This window comes from Myxocyprinus asiaticus, chromosome 43 (genome assembly GCF_019703515.2).
Source record: "Myxocyprinus asiaticus isolate MX2 ecotype Aquarium Trade chromosome 43, UBuf_Myxa_2, whole genome shotgun sequence".
Taxonomy (NCBI): domain Eukaryota; kingdom Metazoa; phylum Chordata; class Actinopteri; order Cypriniformes; family Catostomidae; genus Myxocyprinus; species Myxocyprinus asiaticus.
Window position 1 is genome coordinate 25957936 of NC_059386.1, and position 18268 is coordinate 25976203.

Genomic DNA, 18268 nt, shown 5'->3' on the forward strand with positions numbered 1-18268 from the left:
AGATCCCACAAAAATGGTGACTTAAACATAGATGATTCATGCCAGCAGCCCATCATCAAATAGTAAACCAATCACCTCTTGATTGGACTTTGCCAGACACCATTTCAATATATTGACTGACTTATGAAAGTCAAACTTTTAATCTCTTTCTGCTGTTACTTTTTGCATTAGGTACTTTGTAAGTGATCCACAGTCCATGCATCTGAGGTTTAAAGGACAAATGAGAGCTCTGAGGGCAGTGTAGTGTTACTGAAAGAAAGATTGGATGCTTCCTGTGCCAGCTGCAGCAGGGATGGTAAGATATCAGCTATTCTCCACCATCATAATTCTCTTGATCCAGTCCTGTGTCTTGCTGCAGGGACTTCTGTTTTAGAAGTCTGTTTAGAAGAAAAAACAAAAAAACAATGCATTGAACAAGAAGTTAAAATTAAGGGAAAGGTGCATGTGTATTTTAGTGAACATAGTGGTAGAATATGTTTTAAAGGGATAGTTCACCTAAAAATGAAAATTCGTCATCATTTACTTTTTTGTTTTTGAGATTGCTTCATTATGTTATTTTGTGTTCAAGTGTGTTGGTGCATGAGTGTGTGTATATGAGAGGGGAGCGTAGGCGTATCAGTGTATACCTGAGTCAGCATGAGGTAGCGTGTCGGTTCCATTCAGGGCTCTGTGTTTCCTGTCGGTTTCTGTATCTTCTGACTCTTTAAATGCAGAAATGTGGCAGCCAGGACTGAGGAGCTGCCATAAATATGAAACCAAACACATGTCAGACTGAGGCAAGAACATACACGTACACTTTCAAAGCAACAGAGATGCGTACTCTTATAATAGATCCTACGTTTTAAGTTTTGGAGAGAGACAAGGATGGTCTTTGCAGAAGTATATGAATATTTTTTTAACGTGCACTAAAATGTTCTGAAAATATAAATAATAAATCACAAGGTTATTCAGAAATGTCTTACATTTTTGTTTGTGTGTCACACAACTGTTGATTCATTTGTCTGCCATGACATCAATCAGTCACTTGAAGCCTTTGGATGGCTCTTTAGTAGTTTTAGTTCACTATTGCTGGTCAGAAGTTGGTGGTATTAGGGGGAGGGGACATTCTCATTCTAGAGAGTTTTTTTATTGGATAAAAACATGTAAATGCACGTTAATACAAGATGCATCACCAAAATATCATTTTAGAAGTGTATTATTTTGTCTTTTAAGGGGACATTGGCATATAGATGGCCTCAAAGCTAATATACATGGACTATTAGCCACAAAACCCCAAGTTTGATTTCATGGGGTCTTCAATTCAAACAGCCTGTGAGTCAGCCAGCAAAGACTGAGCATGAAGGTTTGCCAGACCTTGCTAAAATTGTCAAGGTCCGGTGAGGGTGGAGAACAGGAGCAGATCCCTTTTAAACTGCAGTCAATAAGAGCCAGTGGATCAGACACTGCATTTCTGTTCTCACTGTATGAAGAAAAGAAGATAAACATAAGTTTACAAGTCTTTATACTGTACAGAATAATCAAAACACAACAACACTGCCCATGTTGTAACACTGTCGGGTGAGTGCTGTTTTGTGTGCTGGTTTTCTTTGATCATTTAGCAACATTTTGCTTTTTTTTTTTTTTTTTCAGCACAGGGGCACACCATTTTTCAAACGCAAGTAAAAAAAGTAAACTTTTAAAAGCTGTTGTGAGAAACCTGTGTTCTGAAATATTTTGGGTTTAATGCAAGTTTAACTCAATCGACAGCATTTGTGTCATAATGTTGATTATCACAAAAGGTATATTTAACTTGTCTTTAACTTGGTTACATTGAGGCACTTACACTGGAAGTGAATGGGGTCAATCCATAAACGATAAAACACTGTTTTAAAAGTATAGCCATAAGACATAAACATTTTAGGTGATTTTAGTGTGATAAAATTGCTTACTAATAGTTTACTAACCTTTTCTGTGTACATTTTACAACTCCATTGCCATGATGATGTAACGCCGTAAACCCTGTAATCCCTCAGAAACAATGATTTAAACAACTTTACAGCTCAAATTATACATGAGATTTAACAGAAGAATTCATGCAGGTACTTGTATAAATTTACAGTCGCAGCCAAAAGTTTGGAATAATGTACAGATTTTGCTCTTATGGAAAGAAATTGGTACTTTTATTCACCTAAGTGGCAACTGATCACAATGTATAGTCAGGTGTAAAGAACTTCACAACAGGAGGGAAGGAGGATGCAGGGAACCAGATTTCTCCACACAGGTCAGGCTTTAATTGGTAATTTTCTGGGCTTACAGCTTCACAATGAAACTACTTCACAAATACACATCAGCTTCACATTTATATATCAAATTTATATTTCAGCTTCACAGCAGGAGTCTTGTTCCCTAAATCTCTCCTCTGGCGCTGGTGTGGTCGCTTTTGTGCTGCTCTCCCCAAGCTCACTAGAATTGGAAACAGGTGTTAATCATAATCTGGCTCAGATGTATGCGCCCTTACCGCTTTCTCTCTCTCTGGGCAGACGCTCGACCACGCCCCCGCTGCCACATATCCCCTCCGCCCAACTCAGGCCAAGGAGACATCCGGCCTGTCTACCACTCTACCATTTCTGGAAAGGAAGTCGGCAACAGCCATCTGCGCTCCTGGTCTGTGTAACAGCTGAAGAGACAGATACCAACGGGTGATCCACGCATTGGTATCCTTCATGCGGTGGAGCCATTGGAGTGGGGCATGGTCTGAACAGAGAGTGAAGGCCCATCCCAGCAGGTAGTATCGGAGAGTGAGTACTGCCCTTTTTCAACGGTGCTGTACTTAGTCTCCCTCAGTGAGAGCTTGCGACTAATGTACAGCACCGGGTGTTCCTCCCCCTACACCACCTGCGAGAGCACCACCCCCCAGCCCTCTGTCTGAAGCATCCGTCTGTAAGACAAAATGGAGAGAAAAATCGGGTGCATGTAAAAACGGCCCTCCACAAAGTGCGGCTTTAACTCGCGTAAACGCCTGTTGACACTGCTCCATCCACTGGACTGGGTCTGGAGCTCCCTTTTTAGTGAGATCAGTCAGCGGACTGGTGACGTCCGAATAATTAGGCACATACATCCTATAATAGCCAGCCAGCCCCAGGAACTGTCTCACCCCCTCTTTGATCTTGGATCTCGGGCAGGTCGCAATCGCCGCAGTCTTGTCAATTTGTGGACGCATGTGCCCATGGCCCAAGTGGAACCCCAGATACCTTACCTCCACCCTCCCAATCGCACACTTCTTGGAATTTGCTGTGAGTCCCGCCCGTCACAGCAACCTGAGGATTCAGTCCATGAGGCGCTGAAATGTAGCTGGGGCCCCAAACAAACCGAACAGAAGTGTCACAAATTTGTGTAATCTGAACAGTATGGAGAAGGCTGTTTTCTCACGGGAAATTGGTGTCAAGGGGATGTGCCAATAACCCTTTGTCAAATCCAGTGTCGAATAAAATCGAGCGGTGCCCAAATGATCAAGCAACTCATCAATGCAAGGCATTGGGGAGGCATCAAATTTAGACACTGTGTTGACCTTTCTATAATCCACACAGAACCGTACAGACCCGTTATTCTTAGGAACCAGAAGAACTGGGCTGGACCAGTCGCTGTGGGATTCCTCTATTACCCCCATATCAAGTATTACATCCAATTCTTCCCGAACTATTTTTTTTTTTTGTGCTCGGGCAATCGGTAGGGACGGTTATGTACCACCACCCCTGGCTCGGTCTCGATGTGGTGCTGGATGAGGTTTGTACGACCCAGCAGAGGGGAAAACATGTCTGCACATTCCTGTTGCAACTTGGCAACCTCTGCAAGTTGATATGGTGAGAGGTGGTCTCCGCAAGTGGTGATATGATTGGGTTTTGTATTCACCTCCAGCCCAAGCTCCGCCCTCTCCAGAACTACCATAGCCAACATCACAGGGACTGCCTCCCTCTATAATTTCAGGAGGTTGAGGTGATATATTCAGTGTGTTCACCTGTGTAAATGAGTAGACTTCAGGTAGTTAGAGTGTGCTCAGCTGGGTTTAAAATCCTTCCATTGAGGCACTGTTTGTTATTTTTGTTTGTTATTTTGCCTTTCTTATTTTTGAAGGATATTCTGGATGGAGGTTTTAAATCTCTGTCGGGGGTACGCTTCGGGTTTTTGGTTTGAAATGCCAGTTGTCTTCGAGTTCAGCATTTAAATGCTGCCCTGAGTCCGGTACACCTTTGAAGATTAGGTAGGTTTAGTTAGTTTCATTTATAGTTAGGAACTGAAGTCTCATTTTCATTTAAGGTGACACTTACATTTTTCAGTTTTTCCGTATCTGTGTTGTTTGTGATGTCTGCCGAATATGAAGATAATTTGAAGAATGACTTGTGGTAAGTCTTTATTTATCTCATAACTAAGGTGGGGTTTGCATCCGGAGCGTGTATGTGTGATGATCCCTGGCGAAGTGGCTGATGGGATTTGCATTTCTAACGCTCTTTTTTTAGTGGCGTCTCACGCGTGTTTGTATTGTTGTTGTTGTGTTTGCTCTGCTGCCTTTTTTAGCAGAAATGTCATCAGTAATTGAGGATTTCTTCGCATTTCCTTCGGAAATATTATTGGAGAGTTGTACAAAGGAAGAGCTGTTGCAGATTGCCGAGCGCTTTGGTGTGGAGTTAACAAATAATGATAAGGAGCTTAAAGAAACTCTGATGAAAACTGTGAAAAGTGCACTTTTCGAGCGGGGTGCTTTAGAGGTAAGAGCTCAAGTTATTAATCCTGAAGAGTCTTTAGCCTCTCCTATTTATGATACTGACAGAAATGTAAAGTTTAGTGAGATGTCTTTGCAAGAAAACAGTTATGTGTTGATGCGGAAAAACTTTGTGCTGAGCGTGATGCTTGTGCACTGAAAGAGAAAGAGTTTGAAAAGGATTTTGAGATAAAGAAATTACAACAGAAATTAGAGTTACGTAAACTGGAGTTACAGTTTGAAAAAGAAAGGAAGGAAAGAGAGTTTTGCTGAGGAAACTTGAGTTAGAGCTGAATGCACAAACAGTTGAAACACCACTTCACGCTGCACCTGTTTTTGATGTTATAAAATCATTAGACTAGTGCTGCCGTTTTTAGAGAAGGAAGTAGAGAAGTATTTCCAACATTTTGAGCGCGTTGCAGAGTCTTTGAAATGGCCTAAAAAGTTTTGGACCTTACTGTTGCAATGTGTTTTAGTAGGGAGAGCACAGGAGGTGTATTTAGCGCTGACTATGGAACAAAGTGGTGACTATGAAATCGTTAAGTCTGCTATTTTTCATGCTTATGAATTGGCACCTGAGGCATACCGCCAGAAATTTTGAAGTCATCTTAAGTCTGAGAAGTGTACTTATCTTGAGTTTGCTAGAGAGAAAGAGAATCTGTTTGATCGCTGGTGTACCTCAGTAAAAGTAACTACTAATGAACAGCTTAGAGAGATGAATCTTTTGGAAGAGTTTAAAAACTGTGTTCCAAGAACCGTTGCTATGTATCTCAATGAGCATAAAGTGAGTAAATTGTCAGATGCTGCTCTTATGGCAGATTAATTTGTTCTTACTCATCAAGTTTTTGTTAGTCACTTAAATGATCTGAGTAGGTCTAAATTGAGTGTCTCTGTTAAAAATAAAAAGATGGTTGTATGCCAGAATGTTGTGTCAATTCTGCTGACAATACCTCAGTTACACACAAAAGGTGAGATGGTTTGCTTTTATTGTAGAAAGCCAGGACATACAATTTCAGACTGTATTGTTCTCAAAAAGAAAGAGAAAGTTGTTAAACCTGTTGGTTTAATTTCTACATCAAGTGTGAATCATACTCCTGCTCAATTTAGCAAGCAGGTTGAACAGGTGGATATCACTGAGATGGAGAGTGTTAAAAATAGTGCTGATTTTGTGCCATTTCTCACCGAAGGGACTGTGTCTTTGCCTAATTTTGAGGAGACTGTGCCTGTACGTATTCTTTGAGATACTGGAGTGGGGCAATCCTTTTGTTGGAAGGACTTTTGCCCTTGTCTGAGCGCACTGCTACTGGAACACATGTACTGGTCAGAGGGCTTGAGATGGGGTTCATGGAAGTTCCTCTACACCGCATTCATCTTAATTCCAAACTTGTGTCAGGTGATGTGGTAGTTGGCGTTCATGCTATGCTTCCTGTCCCTGGTGTTACTTTCATACTCGGCAATGATTTAGCCGGGGGAAATGTTTGGGAAATGTCAGATGGAGGTGTTCCACCTATAGTAGTTTCTGCTGTAGAGAAATTGGACTGTCTTCTGACTGTCCTAATTTATTTCCTGCATGTGCAATAACTCGAGTGATGGCTAAGAAAAGTATGCCAAATGAAACCGAAAGTGTTCTTAGTGATACGTTTATTGCTTCTGCAAATTACTCTCAGCCAGAACCTAGTACTGTGTGTACTGAAGTTGAAGATGTGATCCCTGTGCATGAGTTACAGTCTGTTGATGACCACAAGACGGATAAGTCTGATTCCATGTCTGAAAGTCCATTTATTTGTGATGACCATGTTAACACTTGTTCTTTATCTGCTCTTTATAATGTGACACTCTGGTGTCAGGAGCACAACATCTCCCTCAACATCAGTAAGACAAAATAGCTTGTGGTGGACTTCAGGAGAAGAGAAAGAGAACACAGCCCCATCACCATCAATGGAGCACCAGTGGAGAGAGTCAGCAGCTTCAAGTCCCTGGGTGTCCACATCACTGAGGAACTCACATGGACTGTCCACACTGAGGTCATTGTGAAGAAGGCTCATCAGCGCCTCTTCTTCCTGAGATGGCTGAGGAAGTTTGGAATGAACTGCCACATCCTCACACGGTTCTACACCAGCACAGTAGAGAACATCCTGACTGGCTGCATCTCCGCCTGGTACGGCAATAGCACCGCCCACAAACGCAAAGCCCTGCAAAGGGTGGTGCAAACTGCCAAACACATCATCGGAGGTGAGCTTCCCTCCCTCCAGGACATATATACCAGGCGGTGTGTGAAAAAAGCTCGGAGGATCATCAGATACTCCAGCCACCCGAGCCATGGGCTGCTTTCACTGCTACTATCAGGCAGGCGGTATCGCAGCATCAGGACCCGCACCAGCCGACTTCATAAAAGCTTCTTCCCCCGAGCAATCAGACTTTTGAACTTTTGATCTCTCATGATCAATATACATCAGTACTGCACTTTATTAATCTTATTATCTCACACTGGACTGTCATAATTATATCTCTCTTAACAACACATTGGCAACTGACTATGAACCGACAGCCTGAATGTCAATACAGTACAATACAACCTACTGTACATTTTATATATACTATATACTATTTGTTATTATATAATGTGTATTCTATATTGTGTGTATTGTATAATGTACATTTTATGTTATTATTTGTGTATTGTGTTGTAATTATGTGGATATTAGATTTTAAATTGTGTTGTGTAAATCTGAAGTTTATTGTAAATTGGTATATGTCTCATCACTGTCACAACTGCTATGTTGCTCGGAACTGCACCCAAGAATTTCACACACTATTGCACTTGTGTATATGGTTGTGTGACAATAAAAGTGATTGATTGACTCGAGATGATCTTATCAAAGCGCAGGAGGAGGATGATACTCTTCAAGAATTGTTCTCTTTAGCTTGTGAAGCAGGAGACAAGACTTCGTCTCCCTTCTACTTCCTCCAAGATGGATTGCTTTATAGACAACAACCTATGAGCTCTGACTTTTCACTTGATCCTAGGATCCAAATTGTGGTTCCTCTTAATTTTCGTCAAGCCATCTTACAGCTATCACATCAGGGCATTGCTGGTCATATGGGGGTACGAAAGACATATGATAGAGTTCTGAGGAAATTGTATTGGCCTAGAATCAAGCAAGACGTGATTAACTATATATGGTCCTGCCATACTTGTCAAATGACCGGAAAGTCAAATCAAAAAGTTCCACTGGCTCCTTTACAGCCTATTGCTGCAGTTACCACTCCTTTTGAATACCTGATTATCGATTGCGTTGGTCCTTTACCACGATCTAAGACTGGACATGCTTATTTGTTCACTGTAATGTGTCAGTCTACACGTTATCCTGCAGCTTATCCTCTGAGATCAATTACTACCAAAGCTATTTTAAAGGCTTTAACGAGTTTCATGTCTATTTTTGGCATCCCAAAAACCATTCAGTCTGATCAGGATTCAAATTTTATGTCTCGACACTTCTCTAAAGTCATGCGGCAACTTAAAGTTAAACACAATATCTCAAGTGCTTATCACCCTCAGAGTCAGGGAGGTCTGGAAAGATTCCATCAGACTCTTAAGTCACTTTTGAGGTCTTATTGTGTTGAACTTGACTGTGACTGGGAGGAAGGACTTCCTTGGATGTTGCTAGCTATTCGTGAGGTCATACAAGAGAGCATAGGTTTTGGCCCTAATAAGTTAGTGTTTGGACACACTGTTAGGGGCCCTATTGCTGTCTTGGCAGATGAGTGGATAACTTCTGACCCTCCTGAGAATGTTTTAGACTACGTAAGTAGTTTCTGTTATCGACTCTACGAAGCCTGAGCTATTGCTCTACGAAAATGAGGTAAGTCTCAGGGAAAGATGCAGAGGATGTTTGATCGCAAATTCAAGTCTAGAAATTTTCAAATTGGTGATCAAGTGCTGCCGTTGTTACCTGTTTTGACTAGTCTTTTTCAGGCTAGGTTTGCTGGACATTATACGATTGCGAAGTGTTTTCCTAATAACAACTATTTATTAAACACACCTGATCGTCGAAAGAAAATACAGGTTTGTCATGTTAATTTACTGAAACCTTATGTGACTCCTGTAACTTATCTGTCTGTTGATGTTGTGACAACTACTGAAACTGCAGATCCAGGTGTTTCAGAAGCATCTGTAGAGATGGCTGACAATCTAGAGGAGATGAAAGGTCCTTCTCGAGGAGAAGTGGAAGGGCGACTTAATAATTCTGAAGTTCTTGCTAACTTGGCTCACGATTTGTCTCATCTGTCTGAGTCAGAGAAGACCGATATAATTAAGTTGGTAAGCTCGTTTCTCTATCTTTTTTCAGATGTTCCTACTCAAATTCATGTCATTGAGCATGACATTGGTGTTGGTGTGGCTCAACCAGTGAAACAACATGCATATCGAGTAAACCCTATAAAAAGAAAATTACTTCAGAAAGAGGTGGAGTATTTACTTGCTCATAACTTGGCAGAACCCAGTTCCAGTTCTTGGAGCTCTCCTTGTATTTTAGTGAGTAAACCCGCTAATTCGTATCATTTTTGCACCGACTACAGGAAGCTCAATTCTCTGTCAAAACCCGATTGTTACCCTCTGCCTAGAATTGATGTTTGTGTTGACCATGTTGGCTCTGCACAATTCATTAGCAAATTTGACCTCCTGAAAGGTTATTGGCAAGTGCCATTGACATCTCGTGCTAAAGAACTATCTGCTTTTGCTACACCTAATAGGTTCCTGCAGTACACAGTTATGCCTTTTGGGGTCAGAAATGCTCCCACTACATTTCAGCAGTTAGTCAATCATGTGTTGTCCGGGCTGACAGGGTGTGAGGCTTACCTGGACGATGTCGTTCTGTATAGTTCTTCTTGGTCTGAACACCTTGATCAAATTAGAGAACTCTTTGTGCGTCTGGTTAAAGCCAACTTAACGATAAACCATGCCAAGTGTGAATTTGGAAAGGCCACTGTGACATATTTGGGTAAGGTGGTTGGCCGTGGTTGTGTAAAACCTATCCACGCTAAAGTTGATGCTATCTGTAGTTTCCCCATACCAGCTATCCATCGTGAGTTACGACGATTTCTTGGGATGGTGGGTTACTATAGAGGCTTTTGTCAGAACTTTGTGAATGTAGTTGCCCCTTTGACCCATTAAATGATCAGAACAATGTCAGTGTTCCTTTGGTAATGCCAAATCTTTGTTGGCCAATGCTCCTGTGTTGGTTACTCCTAATCTTGAGAAGCCTTTTCTACTTGCAGTTGATGCTAGTGCTTATGGTGCTGGCGCTGTTCATTTACAAGAGGATTCTAATGGAATCGAACATCCGGTCAGTTATTTTTCTAAAAAATTCAATCGTCACCAGCAAGTGTACTCTACGGTGGAAAAAGAGGCTTTAACCCTTGTTTTAGCCATTCAACATTTTGAGGTCTATTTGAGTTCGGTCTGTGGTCCCATTATTGTATATACTAACCATAATCCGTTGGCTTTCTTAGATTGAATGTGCGGTACTACTACTTATGTAGTCTAAAACATTCTCAGGAGGGTCAGAAGCTATCTGCCAAGACAGCAATAGGGCCCCTAACAGTGTGTCCAAACACTAACTCATTAGGGCTAAAACCTATGCTCTCTTGTACAACGAATAGCTAGCAACATCCAAGGAAGTCCTTCCTCCCAGTCACAGTCAAGTTCGACACAATAAGACCTCAAAAGTGACTTAAGAGTCTGATGGAATCTTTCCAGCCCTCCCTGACTCTGAGGGTGATAAGCACTTGAGATATTGTGTTTAACTTTAAGTTGCCGCATGACTTTAGAGAAGTGTCGAGACACAAAGTTTGAACCCTGATCAGACTGAATGGTTTTTGGGATGCCAAAAATAGACATGAAACTCATTAAAGCCTTTGAAATAGCTTTGGTAATAATTGATCTCAGTGGATAAGCTGCAGGATAACGTGTAGACTGACACATTACAGTGAACAAATAAGCATGTCCAGTCTTAGATCGTGGTAAAGGACCAACGCAATCGATAATCAAGTATTCAAAAGGAGTGGTAACTGCAGCAATAGGCTGTAAAGGAGCCAGTGGAACTTTTTGATTTGACTTTCCGGTCATTTGACAAGTATGGCAGGACCATATATAGTTAATCACATCTCGCTTGATTCTAGGCCAATACAATTTCCTCAGAACTCTATCATATGTCTTTCGTACCCCCATATGACCAGCAATGTCCTGATGTGATAGCTGTAAGATGGCTTGTTGAATATTAAGAGGAACCACAATTTGGATCCTAGGATCAAGTGAAAAGTCAGAGCTATAAAGCAATCCATCTTGGAGGAAGTAGAAGGGAGACGAAGTCTTGTCTCCTACTTCACGAGCTAAAGAGAACAATTCTTGAAGAGTATCATCCTCCTCCTGCGCTTTGATAAGATCATCTCGAGTCAATCAAATCACTTTTATTGTCACAACCATATACACAAGTGCAATAGTGTGTGAAATTCTTAGGTGCAGTTCCGAGCAACATAGCAGTCGCGACAGTGATGAGACATATACCAATTTACAATAAACTTCAGATTTACACAACACAATTTAAAATCTAATATCCATATAATTACAACACAATACACAAATAATAACATAAAATGTACATTATACAATACACACAATATAGAATACACATTATATAATAACAAATAGTATATAGTATATATAAAATGTACAGTAGGTTGTATTGTACTGTATTGACATTCAGGCTGTCGGTTCATACACAGTTGCCAATGTGTTGTTAAGAGAGATATAATTATGACAGTCCAGTGTGAGATAATAAGATTAATAAAGTGCAGTGCTGATGTATTTTGATCATGGGAGATCATGAGTTCAAAAGTCTGATTGCTTGGGGGAAGAAGCTGTCACGAAGTTGGCTGGTGCGGGTCCTGATGCTGCGATACCGCCTGCCTGATGGTAGCAGTGAGAACAGCCCATGGCTCGGGTGGCTGGAGTCTCTGATGATCCCTCAAGCTTTTTTCACACACCGCCTGATACATATGTCCTGGAGGGAGGGAAGCTCACCTCCGATGATGTGTCTGGCAGTTCGCACCACCCTTTGCAGGGCTTTGCGGTTGTGGGCGGTGCTACTGCCGAACCAGGCGGAGATGCAGCCAGTCAGGATGCTCTCTACAGTGCTGGTGTAGAACCCTGTGAGGATGTGGCGGTTCATTCCAAACTTCCTCAGCCGTCTCAGGAAGAAGAGGCGCTGATGAGCCTTCTTCACAATGACCTCAGTGTGGACAGACCATGTGAGTTCCTCAGTGATGTGGACACCCAGGGACTTGAAGCTGCTGACTCTCTCCACTGGTGCTCCATTGATTGTTATGGGTCTGTGTTCTCTTTCTCTTCTACTGAAGTCCACCACAAGCTCCTTTGTCTTACTGATGTTGAGGGAGAGGTTGTGCTCCTGACACCAGAGTGTCACATTATAAAGAGCAGATAAAGAACAAGTGTTAACATAGTCATCACAAATAAATGGACTTTCAGACATGGAATCAGACTTATATATCTTGTGGTCATAAACAGACTGTAACTCATGCACAGGGATCACATCTTCAACTTCAGTACACACAGTACTAGGTTCTGGCTGAGAGTAATTTGCAGAAGCAACAAAAGTATCACCAAGAACACTTTCAGTTTCATCTGGCATACTTTTCTTAGCCATCACTCGAGTTATTGCACATGCAGGAAATAAATTAGGACAGTCAGAAGACAGTCCAATATCTCTACAGCAGAAACTACTATAGGTGGAACACCTCCATCTGACATTTCCCAAACATTTCCCCCGGCTAAATCATTGCCGAGTATGAAAGTGACACCAGGGACGGGAAGCATAGCACGAACTCCAACTACCACATCACCTGACACAAGTTTGGAATTAAGATGAATGCGGTGTAGAGGAACTTCCATGAACCCCATCTCAAGCCCTCTGACCAGTACATGTGTTTCAGTAGCAGTGCGCTCAGACAAGGGCAAAAGTCCTTCCAACAAAAAGGATTGCCCCGCTCCAGTATCTCTAAGAATACGTACAGGCACAGTCTCCTCAAACTTAGGCAAAGACACAGTCCCTTCAGTGAGAAATGGCACAAAATCAGCACTATTTTTAACACTCTCCATCTCAGTGATATCCACCTGTTCAACCTGCTTGCTAAATTGAGCAGGAGTATGATTCACACTTGATGTAGAAATTAAACCAACAGGTTTAACAACTTTCTCTTTCTTTTTGAGAACAATACAGTCTGAAATTGTATGTCCTGGCTTTCTACAATAAAAGCAAACCATCTCACCTTTTGTGTGTAACTGAGGTATTGTCAGCAGAATTGACACAACATTCTGGCATACAACCATCTTTTTATTTTTAACAGAGACACTCAATTTAGACCTACTCAGATCATTTAAGTGACTAACAAAAACTTGATGAGTAAGAACAAATTAATCTGCCATAAGAGCAGCATCTGACAATTTACTCACTTTATGCTCATTGAGATACATAGCAACGGTTCTTGGAACACAGTTTTTAAACTCTTCCAAAAGATTCATCTCTCTAAGCTGTTCATTAGTAGTTACTTTTACTGAGGTACACCAGCGATCAAACAGATTCTCTTTCTCTCTAGCAAACTCAAGATAAGTACACTTCTCAGACTTAAGATGACTTCAAAATTTCTGGCGGTATGCCTCAGGTGCCAATTCATAAGCATGAAAAATAGCAGACTTAACGATTTCATAGTCACCACTTTGTTCCATAGTCAGCGCTAAATACACCTCCTGTGCTCTCCCTACTAAAACACATTGCAACAGTAAGGTCCAGAACTTTTTAGGCCATTTCAAAGACTCTGCAACGCGCTCAAAATGTTGGAAATACTTCTCTACTTCCTTCTCTAAAAACGGCGGCACTAGCCTAATGATTTTATAACATCAAAAACAGGTGCAGCGTGAAGTGGTGTTTCAACTGTTTGTGCATTCAGCTCTAACTCAAGTTTCCTCAGCAAAACTCTCTTTCCTTCCTTTCTTTTTCAAACTGTAACTCCAGTTTACGTAACTCTAATTTCTGTTGTAATTTCTTTATCTCAAAATCCTTTTCGAACTCTTTCTCTTTCAGTGCACAAGCATCACGCTCAGCACGAAGTTTTTCCGCATCAACACATAACTGTTTTCTTGCAAAGACATCTCACTAAACTTTACATTTCTGTCAGTATCATAAATAGGAGAGGCTAAAGACTCTTCAGGATTAATAACTTGATCTCTTACCTCTACAGCACCCCTCTCGAAATGTGCGCTTTTCACAGTTTTCATCAGAGTTTCTTTAAGCTCCTTATCATTATTTGTTAACTCCACACCAAAGTGCTCGGCAATCTGCAACAGCTCTTCCTTTGTACAACTCTCCAATAATATTTCCGAAGGAAATGCGAAGAAATCCTCAATTACTGATGACATTTCTAATAAAACAGGCAGCAGAGCAAACACAACAACAATACAAACACGCATGAGACACCGCTAAACTAGAGCATTAGAAATACAAATCCCATCAGCCACTTCGCCAGGGATCATCACACATACACGCTCCGGATGCAAACCCCACCTTAGTTATGAGATAAATAAAGACTTACAAGTCATTCTTCAAATTATCTTCATACTCGGCAGACATCACAAACAACACAGATACGGAAAAACTGAAAAATGTAAGTGTCACCTTAAATGAAAATGAGACTCCAGTTCCTAACTATAAACAAAACTAACTAAACCTACCTAATCTTCAAAGGTGTACCGGACTCGGGGCAGCATTTAAATGCTGAACTCGAAGACAACTGGCATTTCAAACCAAAAGCCCGAAGCGTACCCCCGACAGAGATTTATAACCTCCGTCCAGAATATCCTTCAAAAATAAGAAAGGCAAAATAACAAACAAAAATTACAAACAGTGCCTCGATGGAAGGATTTTAAACTCAGCTGAGCACACTCTAACTACCTGAAGTCTACTCATTTACACAGGTGAACACACTGAAAACATTATGCATTTACTTACATGTAGCAATCCCGGGTGAGCCTCCAATTTTGTCATGACCAGCTCGTTTCAAGCCACTACATAAAAGAGGGATCAAACAACAAAAGCTAATCAATACAAACTGATTTATTTGTATTAAACAAATACCACAACAACCAATAATAATAAACATAAGTCTAGAGATAATAAAGGGAACACAAAGAAATAACAAACAAAATAACTAACAAAATCTTTAAGCTACATGATATAAGAAAAACATAAGAAAAAAGATGAGAAAAGAGTCAGTAAGGTCTTTTACACTAAGCAAGAGCCACTCCTGAGAGAAACTATCACGCAGAGAGAGTCTTCCCCAAATAACACACAACACTCTTATATACTCTAACTAATTATCAATTAACATGGGGAAAACAAATCAGAAACTCCCACACTCTGCCCCAATAGAATCAGGAGGAGACTCAGTGTCATCACACACAGGTTGTAACCAAACCACTATCTAACAACGCTTGGTTCAACACGAGGCTTTGGGGACAACCAAAAGGTTGAGGGTGAAGTGTGTGCAAGGGGATATTCACAATTATCCGTTAGTGATCCTCTTTATTAAATTTCGGGGAACAAAACATAGAGTGGAGGCAGCGGTTAGTTCCCGCTTCACCCATCCGTTAATTCTGGGAACTAATTGGCCTGAATTTAAAAATGTGTTAAATGAAATGTGTGCGGATGGGTTCTGCAAGAAAGTATTAAGAGCTGGGTTGTATCTTCCTTTATTTGAGCGTCCTGCGTCACTCTATACAACTGCTCCTTTATTATTGCAAAGTACGGATATGAAAGCACGACTTTCGGCTGGAGTTGTTGACCATCGATAACTTTCATTTGGTCAAAGGCGTGCCTGAGTGTTTAGTCTCTCATCTGCTCCAGAGGGAAATCCCCTTCGGGAAATCCCCTGAGGATGGGAGGGGCCGCACCCTCTCCCCCCCTCATGTCACCCTGATTTGGAGTAGACGAAGATGGCCCCGGCTCCACCTCCCCTGCCAAAGCATCGCACATTTCACATCTCACTGCTTTCGTGCAGGACCCATCCGCACAAATTCCCTTTAACAAATTTTTAAATTCAGGCCAATTAGTTCCCAGAATCAGCAGATGGGTGAGGCGGGAACTAACCGCTGTTTTGTTCCCCGAAATTTAATAACGAGGGTCACTAACGGGTAGTTGTGAATATCCCCATGCACACACTTCACCCTCACCCTTTTGGTTGTCCCCAAAGCCTCGTGTTGAACCAAGCGTTGTTGGATAGTGGTTTGGTTACAATCCGTGTCCACCAAGGCTTAGTGAGTACTCCCCTTAACACTTACCGGTATCCTGTGCACTCCGGCCCCAAGCTCATTAGAATTAGAAACAGGTGTAAATCATAATCTGGCTCAGGTGTATGCGCCCTTACCGCTTTCTCTCTCTCTGAGCGGACCCTCGACCATGTCCCCACTGCCACATCAGGACATTAATAACGTGAAAAATTACTATAACAATTTAAAAAAAAAATTCTGAACTTCTTAAACTACTTCAAAGATTTCTCATTAAAAAATCCTCCACGTGCAGCAATGACAGCTTTGCCGATCCTTGGCATTCTAGCTGTCAGTTTGTCCAGATACTCAGGTGACATTTCACCGCACACTTCCTGTAGCACTTGCCATAGATGTGGCTGTCTTTTCGGGCACTTCTCACGCACCTTACAGTCTAGCTGATCCCACAAAAGCTCAATGGGGTTAAGATCCATAACACTCTTTTCCAATTATCTGTTGTCCAATGTCTGTGTTTCTTTGCCCAATCTAACCTTTTCTTTTTGTTTTTCTGTTTCAAAAGTGGCTTTTTCTTTGCAGTTCTTCCCATAAGGCCTGCACCCCTGAGTCTTCTCTTTACTGTTGAACATGAAACTGATGTTGAGCGGGTAGAATTCAGTGAATCTGTCAGCTGAGGACATGTGAGGCGTTTATTTCTCAAACTAGAGACTCTGATGTACTTATCCTCTTGTTTAGTTGTACATCTGGCCTTCCACATCTCTTTCTGTCCTTGTTAGAGTCAGTTGTCCTTTGTCTTTGAAGACTGTAGTGTATGCCTTTGTATGAAATCTTCAGTTTTTTTGGCAATTTCAAGCATTGTATAGCCTTCATTCCTCAAAACAATGATTGACTGATGAGTTTCTAGAGAAAGCTGTTTCTTTTGCCATTTTTGACCTAATATTGACCTTAAGACATGCCAGTCTATTGCACACTGTGGCAACACAAAAACAAACACAAAGACAATGTTAAGCTTCATTTAATGAACCAAATAGCTTTCAACTGTGTTTGATATAATGGCAAGTGATTTTCTAGTGCCAAATTAGCAATTTAGCACTTTTTTTTTTTTTTTTTTTTTAGACTTTTTTCAAATAGTAATGGTGCTGTTTTTTTACATCAGTAATGTCCTGACTATACTTTGTGATCAGTTGAATGCCCTTTTTATTGAATTAAAGTACCAATTTCTTTCCAAAACAACAAAATCTGTACATTATTCAAAATTTTTGTCCGCCTGTGTATTAGCTTCACATTTCTGCCTTTAAACCCTCCAAATATTGGCCCCATTCACTTCCATTGTAAGTACCTCATTGTAACCTCGATTCTGTTTTGTTTTTTAAGAAAAGAGCTGAAATTAATTTTTGTGGTAATTAACAACTGCGTCTAGCTTTCTTTTAGCGTAAGAACATGTGCGGTTTTCCACTGGTACAGCCAATCACAGCATGACCTATTTGTATCAGTTCCTCATTATAAATAAATGGTAAACATGACCATCTGCTATCTGTACAGCCACTCTAACCTCTCTAGTATTTCCTCAAACTCCTGGACGGCAGGCTCATCTAGCAAAGACAAAGCCATCTCCATGGATGGCAGAGCATTGGAGGCAGGGGATAAAATTGTAGAGAGAGTGCTGGGAAGGCTTTCTGACACTTGCTCTCTACAAACAGAAAATAAAATACAAAGGAAACAGCAAAAGAAACTGGAAAACCCTGAGGAGTACTCTCAGTTCCTTTCTGTGTGCATGAGACAAACCTCAGAGGATTGTAAAAAAAAATAAAAAAACAAAAATAAAAAAAAACAAATCTATGGACCACAGGTGCACTGTTGCTCTCTTACCTGGCAGGCTCAAATGTAGAATCCAGCAGGTGGGTGATGTCAGAGATCACAGAGACCATTCCATTTGAGTATACATCTGCAGGTGACACATCCAGCTGCCACAGAAACCCAAACTGATTTATGCCTCTCAATTTCAATATGACAGAAATCAAATATTTTTATTTTTATTATAATTTTTTTTTTTGTATATGGTTAAATAGCATCAGGAAAATAAATAGGAAACCTCATATTTCAAATGTCAACACAACAAACTGACAAAAATGTGAATGTGAATTCAATTAAATATGAAGGTTGTGCAGGCACCTCTTACA